The following is an 11,307-nucleotide window of genomic DNA, read 5'->3' on the forward strand; positions in this document are numbered from 1 at the left end:
ATCAGGATGTCTAGTTTTGTAAGAAACTGCTAAACTGTCCTCCAAATTGGCTATATCATTTTGCATTTCTATCACCATAAATTGTAAGTCCCAGTTGCTTTACATTCTTACCAGAATGTCATATTGTGGTGTTTAGAATTATGGTCATTCTACTGTGTAGTTGAAGAAAAACTGTTTTTATATTCACAATACTTCTGAAACTATACATGTAGATTTTCCAGATACTGAAATTCACCAATTTTCTTGACACCAACTGAATGGCCTACAATTTAATTCAATCCTGGCATGAACTGCAGATTAAGGGCTTACTTAGTTCCATAGAATTTCCCCATTATCAGAAGCCATTCTCAAGTACTGATTGTCAGTACTTCTTCTGACTTAGCTATAAATTAGGTTTCCTATGACTCAATGGGACGATTGTTTAAATTATTGGCCATTGGTTGTTAAATCAATCTCCAGTTTGCTGAAGGACAGGGATTGCTGCCCAAAAGTTCTAAACATATGGCTAGTTCCTTTAGCAACCAATTAATAATTGTTTTGAAACAAATTATGTAACTTTCCTCATTTTACCATTAAAAAACCTTTGCATTCCTTTGCCTTTTTAGATGTAAAAATGATTTTTTAAAGAATGTGTAGCCTAGATAATAATCCCCTGTTTAGTCTTAAATAAATTCATTTCTTTGGAGAACTGCTCTTGTTGTTATTTCAGGTTGACATCTTTAATGACTTTTGTATTTATATTCACAAATGAAATTGACTTTTATTCTTCTCTCAATTTCTTCTTACTTACTTTCTCTATTTAGACTAGACCAGGTCTAAATTGACTAAGATGAGAGATGTTTTTCTTTTTTATTGCATAACACTTTATAGAATAAATTATTTTAATGGAATAAGAGAAAAACCATTTGTGCCTGATGTAATTTTAGTATAAGTTTTAAATACTTGCATGGTTATAGGCCTATTATAAATTTTTATTTATCCTTTCCAAAGTAATATTATTTTCTCTCTAAAATTATATATGTAATTACTTTTTCCAAATATACTTTAATAAAAAATTTTCATAATATTTCCAGTTCCTTCTATACTTAACTTTTATTTCTAACATTATATTTTTTCTGAATTTGACGTGACAAATAACTTTAGTAAGCTCTTCAAATCAAAAGCTTCAAAGCCTAATAAAATGTTTCTTGTTTTCTGTTTCATTAACTATACTTTTATATTTTTACTCCCTTTCTTCTCCTTTCTTTACATTTTTTTCTTTCATTAAGATATTTATGGTATATTTGGACTGTTAAATTGTGTTTTTTGTTCTTCCTAATATATGCACTTAAGATAATAAACTTAATTTTTAAATATGGCTTTATTACATCACATAATATATATTGCTAATTTCTATTTTCATCACTAAACACAGAATTATTTTTATAGTCTAGTTTCTTTTCTAAGTTTACAATAAAAAGACTTTGTGCTACATTTATGTTACTGATTGGATATTTTTTATATTATAGTCCTTTATGGTTGATATATTTTATGTTAGCTCCATTGAGATTTACTTGTGATTTTATATGTATTTATTTTTTTATGTGAATTGAAAATATGTTCTTAATACTTATAAACATGATAATATGAATATATACTAGACAAAATTTCTTAAATATACTTGGAAATATTCCCTATTCTTACTAGTATTTCATCTGTGTGAGTGAACTACAACATACACACATGAAATACACATATATAGAAATGATTACAATTTCATTTCCTTTTTACTGGGGATTGAACCGATGGGCATGTAATCACTGAGCCCCTTACCCTTCCAAGCCACAGAGATTATAGGCATGTGCCACTGTGCCCAGCAATAATTTTTTTCTTTTGACTAACTTTTGATTTACATACTTCAAAGATGTGCTACTGTTAACAAACACATTCAAATGATTGCATGGTTTTGTTTAAATTTTTATTTTACCATTGTGAGATTACTCACTGTTCTGGTTATGCATTGCTACAAAACATTCTATCCCAATGTTTAGTGGCTCACAATGTTTAGTGGCTCACATTCCATCCCAGTGTTTAGTGCAGTGAAGAGCCCTGTGGAGATGGTTTATTTCCATTTCATGCATCATTAACTGGGGCTCAACTGAAGACTGGGTCATCTACTTCCATAATGATTCACATGGCTAACTATCATTTGTGTGGTCATCCAGGCCCAGGGCTAGATGCCTTGGTTGCTCTTCATGTGGAATTTCCAGCTGGCCTTGATTTCCTCCAGGCATCCTGAGTGGATTCCAAGGGCAACTACATCAAGAAAGAGCCACAGACAAAAGCTGTATCACCTTTCCTAGCCAGCGATGCCCACATGCCTTCTGCCACATTTCATTCCTTAAGGTGGGTACTAGTCAGGCCCAGAGTCAGTGGAGTGGAGTGGGTGGAAATAATTCCCATTCTCCTTGCCTGGGGGACAGGCAAAGTTCTAAAAGATCATTTGAGAAGAGACATTATTATAGCCATTTTTGGAAAATAAGTTCTACCATAATTTCATATGTAACATGAATTTTGTTATTTTTAAAATTGTTTTGGTTTTGCTTTTACATCTCCCTTGAAACTTAGTTGATATACACACATATATCCACATACATACATTCATAAATATCTCTACTTTTTTCTTATCTGCCTGAAATATCCTTTTCAAGCCCCTCAATAGAAAGCTACATTAAAACTAGTATTTTTACTGGGTATGGTGACACATGCCTGTAATCCCAGTGGTTTGGGAGGCTGAGGCAGGAGGATTGTGAGTTCAAAGCCAGCCTCAGCAATTTAGTGAGGCCCTAAGCAACTAAGCAACTTAGTAAGAACCTGCCTAAAAAAAAAAGGCTGGGGATGTAGCTTAGTGGTTAAGCACTTCTTTGTTCAATGCCTGTTACCAAAAGAAAGAAAGAAAACAAAGGAATAAAAAGAATAGAAACCTCACATTTCTATCACATATCTTGCAAGTGTAATGAAATTAGAGTATCTAACAATTTCTCACAATACATAACTTTATTCCTAGCCCAATTAAAGAGTAATTGTAAGTTATGGTTTGAATGTGTCACAGAATGCATGTGTAGGAAAACTAATCCCCAATGCCACAGTGTTGAGAGGTGGAACATTTAAGAGATGATGAGGAGGTAAAGATACTGCTTCTGCAGACAGAAATGGATTAGTTATAATGACAGTGTTTCCTGATGACAGAATACATTGGATTCCCTTCCCTCTCTCCTTCCCTCTGCCTCACCTCATGCATGCACATTCTCTCTTACCCTATTGCCTTCTGCCATGGGATGAAGCAGAAAAAAGTCCCCTATCAGAAGTGGAACTCTTGACCTTGGTCTTCCCCACCTCCAAAAATAAAAGATACAAATTTTGTTTTCTTTATAAATCAAATAGTCTGTAGTACTCTGTTACAGTAGCACAAAACTTACTTTAACATTATACTTTCAAATTCATTTTTTCTCCCATTTCCTTGTTTAGGTTTTTGATTGTCATTCACTTTCTTTTCCCTTTTTTACTGTTTGGATGCTATACATTCTGTTCATCTTCACAGACAACATTAACTTTTGAGCTCACACATTTGACAGAAGAATTAACATTTAAGTAGTATTAAAATTTGACAGAAGAATTAACATTTAAGTAGTATGAAAACTTACAAAGCTTTAAGTGAAATTATCACCGATGTCTTCTTTGTTGTTTTCAAATTGATTTCATTTGAACTTGATTCTGACCTTACAATGAGTCACTATTTTCACTTTTTCCTTCATTTGATTTTAGGATTACTAATTTATTTGCTCACTGTTCCTGCTTGAACCTCATTTTCTTCCTTTCACATTAATTCCCTTCTTTCCAAATAACTGTTTTCAGCAATGCCTGGTTAAGTAGCACCCTCACTTGGTCTTTATTTCATGGAACTGTTTATTTCACCCTCAAACCTGAATGACAATTTAACTAAGTACATAGTCTTAGGCTGACAGTTATTTTATCTCTGCAATTTTAGCATTTTGAAGTTGCTCTTCTTTTGTTTCTGTACTCTGTTTTTGCTGCTGATATATTTATTTGCTGTCAGGTTAATTTGTAAGTGCTAGGTCTTTTCTATCTTTTAGAAAACTGTTTTTCATTTTTGTGTTCTACAATTTCACTGTAATTTTACAGGATTTTGACATATGTTTCATGATTTTAAAAAATTCTGCTAGGGATTTCTTGTGTTCATTGACTCTCTGTACATGCTTGCTATTTTTTTTAACTCTGTAATATTCTCTGCTTCCATGCCAGCCCACATTGTCTTTCACTAAACATTACCTTCCTCTCTGACAATGTTTGGAGCTTGCCAACCCATCTTCCACGTCTCTTAATTTTTCACATACTTCTCATCTCTGTATTTCTCCAAACTACATTAGAGTCTATTACCTCAGGTCAGCTTTCAGATCAGCTGTTTTCAGCACTTGTTTAACAGAGTTTTTTTTTTTATTATTAAAAAGAGTAGTTTCTTCTTAATTTCCAGAAATGTCATGGGTTCTTTCCACATCTGAATTTTTGCATGTTTTCTTTCTTTATGATTTTGATATGTCAAACACTTGAACAATATTTATCCTTTCTCTACTTTTCTTGTTGTAATCGTCTTTTCTTTCACTTGTGGTAGAATATTTTTTGACATATGTGTAAAGAAGATGGAGTAAATCTTCAGTAAAACATTATACACAGGGATACAGTGTAGCATAGATGAAAACCACGGAAAAATTAAGACAAATGGATACTATAACAGCAATATCCAAAAGAAAAAAATATTTTTGTTTCAGAAAAAAATATTCTAAGAAGAACTAGTCAAAATAAATGTGGATGTAACAGTTGACAATTTTTGAAATTGTTCTCTTGGGAATTTAAGACAATGTATATACTAAAAATTTCAACTCTAATCCATATGAAATGTAGGCTCTGGGCAAGAATTCTCTCGAGTTTCTCCTCCAGTCAAAAATCTCTGTGCTGAAAAGCTTGGGCAGGGAGTGTACACCTTTTCACTATAGAACTTGCAGGACCCTTTTGCTGTTGTGCCTTGAAGAGGTAAGGCTATCTTGTGTTCCTCCGATGCTCACTGTGCCCATAGCCTGAGATCCCTGTAGCATCACATGGATGTTTAACCTCCTAATTCTCCGGTCAATGAAGTAGAGGTATCAGCACCAGGGAAGCCACAACATCAGGTTTCCGGCATCTTCTGTGTTTGTTTCTTACACGTTCCCATTGTCTCTCAAAAGCCTAAGTAAAAATTTTAAAGACTGCTTATTTTTTTCTAGTCTTTGAATCTGCAGATAACGATATATAGGGGATAGAAGCCAGGGTCCCGTGTATGGTTGGCAAAGGCTCTACCACTGAGCTACAGCCCCAGCTCAGGGTTTTCAGATAGTTCAATTCACAATCAAGAACCAACCCTGTCTTAGTTCATTAGGCTTGCTATAACAAAATGCTGTAAACTTGGTAATTTTTAAAACAACAGAATGTATTTCTCACCATTCTAGAGGTTGGAAAGTCTAAAGTCAAAGCACCAACAAATTCAGTGTCTGGTGAAGTCCCATTCTCTATCGATGACTCTACATGTCCTCCCTTAGCAAAAGGAACAGGAACACTCTGGGACCTCTTTTAATAAAGGCATTTATCCCACTTAGTAGGATGGGGCTCTTGTGACCTAATTTCTTCTCCAAATCCCTGTTTATTGGGATTAGATTTCTTATGAATTTTATAACTTAAAAAAAAAATGGTACTTGGGATTAAACCCTGAGGTACTCTACCACTGAGCTGCATTCCCAGCCCATTTTATTTTTTGTTTTGAAGCAAGGTCTCAATAAATTGCTAAGGCTGCCCTCAAATTTGGGATCCTCCTGCCTGAGCCTCTCTAGATTCTGGGATGAAAGGCATGTGCCACCATTCAGGGTCAACATATGAACTGTAAAGGGACACAAACAATCATCTACCGTAATAAGCCTTCAGTTTTTTTCTTACCTGTTCCCTTTTCCCAGCTACAAATTTGCATCTTCCGAATGCTGCTGATAGAATTAAGAACCTGATTAAACACATTCATAGGGAAGTACAGAATTACTTGCATTTCAATAGGAGTTACTTCTGAACACAAAAAGATTTAGTTGGTCATTTTCTGTTAGAAAGCCAGAAAAGTGCTGGTCAAATATACTTAGTCTTGTAACAAACTCTATTCAGTCATTTCAAAAGAAGCATAACATTCATCATCAACACCACTGTCGTGAAAGTAGAAAAAATTCATGATTGAATTAGCAGAAACACATTTTATTAGCATATGTCTCCTGAATCACCGTCCTCACAGATAGCTATCAGTTAAAATCTTAATTTTTTTAAAAAAATGTTTATATATCATAGTATCTCATTAAGTTCTCATATCATTTAAAATAGTAGACAAGCATAATAATAAAATACGCAAATAAAGTCATTATAATTTTTGCATGAGTTTTGTTAGCCTGATAGTTTTTAAATTGAAGAGTGGTATGACAGTTGTCAATAAGCAGTCACATTTATCTTTGCCCCATTTCTTAGTAAATACTTAAAATATTTTGTTCTTTTCTAGCATTTTATAAGGAAAAAAACATTAAGATATTCTATTAACAAAGAACTAAAAATGCATCCAGAAATATGTTTCTATCTTTGATTTCAAGTGGTCATAAAATAACAACTTGATATTGAATAAACAGTCATTTCTGAACTAGTCCTTCTGAAAAGCAGTTTAAAGATTTTTATATGATTTAAAAGCAAATAGGTTTTGTGTGAGAACATTTTCACATTGTTCACGAAGCCACAGTTATAAAATACTTGTTCTGTTGAAAATAAAATTTTGTCCTTACCCCAAGTTTATAGCATAATTTTATTTCAAAAGCAATATTCAGTAACACTTCATGTAACAAGGGCTTTGGGAATAAAATTTACCTCAGACAAAGTGACTTCTTCACTTCCCATTAGCTTGAAATTATTGAAAGCAAAAGCTTTTAGAATAGTTAAAAATGCATGTTTTCTTTTTTTGAATTGGTAGGCCCAGAGCAAATAGGGCAACCTGTTTTTGAAGGAATATTTTTTCAGTAAGGAACACATGAGAGTTAATAAAATAATGTTAATCATGTGCTATTAGGATAATCATAGCATTTATGGCCTTTGCTACAGAGATCACCCAGAATGATATTTTTTAAATGTCAGATCACGATACCATGGTAAGTCCCTCATTGAAGCTTCTGATCTCCTGTATTGCTTGTAATAAAACATAAGTCCTCCCCTGATTTACCAAGCTCTATATGGTCTGGTCCATGCCTACCTCTCTGGGTTTACCCCGATTCCTTTCCCCTGGTTCTGCCACATGGGTTTCTTCTTGCTTCTCAAGTATGCCAAGAGCATTCCTTTACTTGAGTATTTGCACATGATAGTCACCTTCCTGGAACACTCTTCTTCCAGGTAGCCTCAGCACAACCAGCACAAGCTTTGCTGAAATTTTACCTCATTAAAAGGGTGAAATCAGCTGGTACAACAGCACACACCTATAATCCCAGTGATTCAGGAGGCTAAGGCAGAAGGATCAGAAATTTGAGGCCAGCCTCATCAACTTGATAAGTCCTTAAGCAACTCTGTGTGACCCTGACTCTAAAAAACATGGCTCAGTGGTAAAATGCCCCTTGGTTCAATCCCCAGTATAAAAAAACAAACACTAACAAAAGTTGCAATCAATCACTCCAGTTTATATAGTGCCTGCTTGTCACCTTACCATGTAGCATTTATTTTCATAACATTTATCACCATTTATTTATTAAGTGGCTATTATGTACCAACGCTGTTCTGATTGCTGAGCAAAGCAGATGAAAATCCTGTTCCCATAAAGCTTGAATTCTAATGTCATATCAGATAATAAGTGTGCTTTTTAATGCCTGTCTCTGCCACAGCTCCCTACAAAGAAAGCAAGTTCCACATCAGCAGTGATTTTGTTTTGTCATTGTTGTATGACTAGAACCTAGAACAGGATGTAGCAAACAGTAGTTGTTCAACATGCACTTGCTGACGTTTAAATGAATAAAAATGATGATAAAAGACATGTCTAGAACAACGCATTATTTCTTTCAAATATCACAAACACTCATGATGGTAATCTCATTTTTCAAATGAACACAGGAGATTTAGGGAGCTTATGTGACTGATGCAATATCACATACCTTATACATTACAGAGATGGGACTTGATCTAATAACTACAGGTAAAACTTTAATGGATCTTTTTAGTTTTTGTTTGCTTCATTATCTGGGGATCAAACCAAGGCTATGTACACGTAGGAAAGCATTCTACTACTAAGCTACGTCCCAAGCCCCCAACATTTTAGTTCTTTTGCAAGTAAAATATTTCCCACAGACTTAATACCAAGTTCTCATCACCTGATTAGATGGAAAGACTATACCATCAAGGATAACATAAATGTAAAAACACTTACTCTATGCCAGTACACTCTCTTCTGGAGACTGAAAAATATCAGATTTTTTTTTCCCATTACACTTAAAACTTGGAGTAGATAACACAAAATAAGAGGAATTGTCCTTTTAGGTTTTTCAGAAAAACATTTCTTCTAATTCAAAGAGAAATGTATATAAGAAAGGTTCTTTGTCACTTGCCCTTCAACATCCTTCTTCCTAATTTTAATGAGTTTAGTATGTGATGGGTGGAGCTGTTGCATCCATAAAACAACCAACAGTAAATACTTTACTGTTATACTAAGCATGCCAGATCAGAAAAATGGAAGGATTCTGGGCTCAAACTTACAGCCCAGATCTCTGTGTTATATCTGGGAATACTACTTCTGGAATTCTTGTCAAGTAGATAAAATATAACCTCTATTGTTTAAAGTCAATATTGTTCAATTATGCTGTTGTCTTGCTACTAAAACTAACTTGATAGATTAAAAAGAATAAGAATCTATGTTAATTAAATTATTGTATTCCAGACTCTTTCATTTTGAATTGTTAAATAAGTAATATATCTGTATTTTATGTCTTCTCTATTATATTCCTGAAGATGATGTTTGGGGCTTTGGCCAAGATTATAATCCTTTCAAGTTCTTAGAAAAAGAAAGGCACAAAAGACAATCCTCTCTATTCAGTGTCTTCTGTCCTCTCTTTCACCTCTACTGACAAATGGCTGGCAAGGGTCACTTTCTTTTGAGAACTTAGCTGCTCTTTCTGACCCCGATGGCACTGTGCCTGTTAACCACCTTAGGCCAGCTCCAGGGTTCCCTGCTGTTGACTCAGCCTCATTTTAATGACTCTTGGTGTTTCCTATCCCAAGATTTGGCTGTGACTTCTATTCACACCCCTCCTGGAGTGATCCCCTTGTCCCATGACACTTCTTGTGTGTTCACTAGGACCCATGAAGTTGAAGGGCAGATCCAGGAGCTAAGGTGGGGGGGCTTAGGATGGCTAAGGACTTCAAGGCACAGATGACGTCAGGTGCACTTATCCTACTGTGCTCACACTTCAGTCAACGGCTGAAGTCCAAAATAGCTGGGATATAAAAGCCCCTTCTTTCTTTGACTTCTCCCTCCAATCCTTTTATATACACACTTCTTCAGTGACTTTGGTCTTAACAGATGAGAGGAGTTTATTTCAACACCCTCAATACCCTCTCATGCCCCTTCCCTTTAAAATTTATCAGGGATAAAAATTTTTTTAAAAAAGGCCGATTTTCAACCAACTCTTCTTTTTTCACCCAGATTCCTTCAGACCCTTCCCTCCATGGGCTGCCCCTCTCTAATGGTGTGACAGAAGAACACTGAGAAGCATGGTCTGTGGGAGGCGATGGGTGTGAAAAACTTGATGGAGCAGGTTAACATTTTAAAACACTTTACCTGAGCAACTGGATTGATAAAAGCTAAACTAATCAAAAGGAGTTTATTGGAAAGATACTGAACAGGTCCCCCAAAGCTCAAGGGAAACCTTTATAAATGGTCAAAAAGAAGCCTGGTCAGTAGACAAGGTGGTGGGAACTGAGTTAAGTCTTTGCAGGGTTCCATCAATGCTTGTAGATAAGTAAGTCCCAACCTTCCTCGGCCTTCTCACTCTCTCTCCAAAGTTTAAGTCCCAGGGCTGAAGAACTACTTGGGCCGCCTCAAGTCGCATGCTGATTTCTTACCTAAGACAGAGTCTGAAAAAACGCTCTCCCTAGATGTAATAGGAGAAAGACAATTTGCCACACACAAATACACACACAGACATACACACACACACACACACACACAAACAGAGTAAATAAATAAATATATATATATATAAGCAAACAAATAAATAAATAATAAAAATTTAAAAAGAGTGTTGTTTTCAGAATGCTAAACAGATGTCAGGCAATAGAAACAACAGATGTCTATTACATAAAGAGAGATTAGGAAGAGAACGATTTCAGTTTCTTTGTTTCTCTTCCTTTGTAAATTTTCCATCCTTAATTCTCAACATAAATTGTCATTAACTACCTCTAGGGCCAGGAGACATGTCCCACATCAGTGAGCAAGTAGGAATGATTGTGTTATCATTAAATCATTTTATTGTCTTAGTCATTTTCACCCATGCCAAGGGACTTGGAAACCTCAGGGTTCAACAAAACAGCATGATCTACAAACATACAGAATGCAGATTCAGCTTTGTGAGTAACCCAGGACCATCATAATTTTAAACCAAATGCATATCACTGACTACCCATGGGAAAACATTTCAGGTCTTGGTTAGGTAACCAGAAAATTATTATGACAATAAAGTTTAATGAGGTTAGGTGAAACACTGGACAGTCCTTGATTCAGTTTCCCAATACACAAAATTGGGCTGCTGATAGTACTTCTTTAAACTTTCTTGTTAGAATCAGGGCAGAACGAATAATAGGAAAAAAAAAATGTTTTAGTGTATCAGCTATGTTCCTTACCACAAACACTAAAAGGTGCATTAAATTAATGGTAGACAGATAAAAACTTTGAGTAAGAAATATTACGGTGAAAATGGCTAATGTTAAATATTCTGTAAAATGTTTTCTTTACAGAGAAACACTTTTGGGATCAATATTTTATTCAAACTCTTTCTAGGCTAAATTCAACATACTAATATGAATGACTAAATCCTACTTCTTCCCAAGAGGAAGCAACATTTAATAAACTTCAACAAAATACATTTTTCTTCCTGTCTTTCTGATGGGAAGATAATCAACTGCCGGAGAGGCAAATATATAAGACATTAAAGGTGGGTAGAGCCATAGTAA

Source organism: Ictidomys tridecemlineatus, chromosome 5 (assembly GCF_052094955.1).
Source record: "Ictidomys tridecemlineatus isolate mIctTri1 chromosome 5, mIctTri1.hap1, whole genome shotgun sequence".
NCBI classification, from domain to species: Eukaryota; Metazoa; Chordata; class Mammalia; order Rodentia; family Sciuridae; genus Ictidomys; species Ictidomys tridecemlineatus.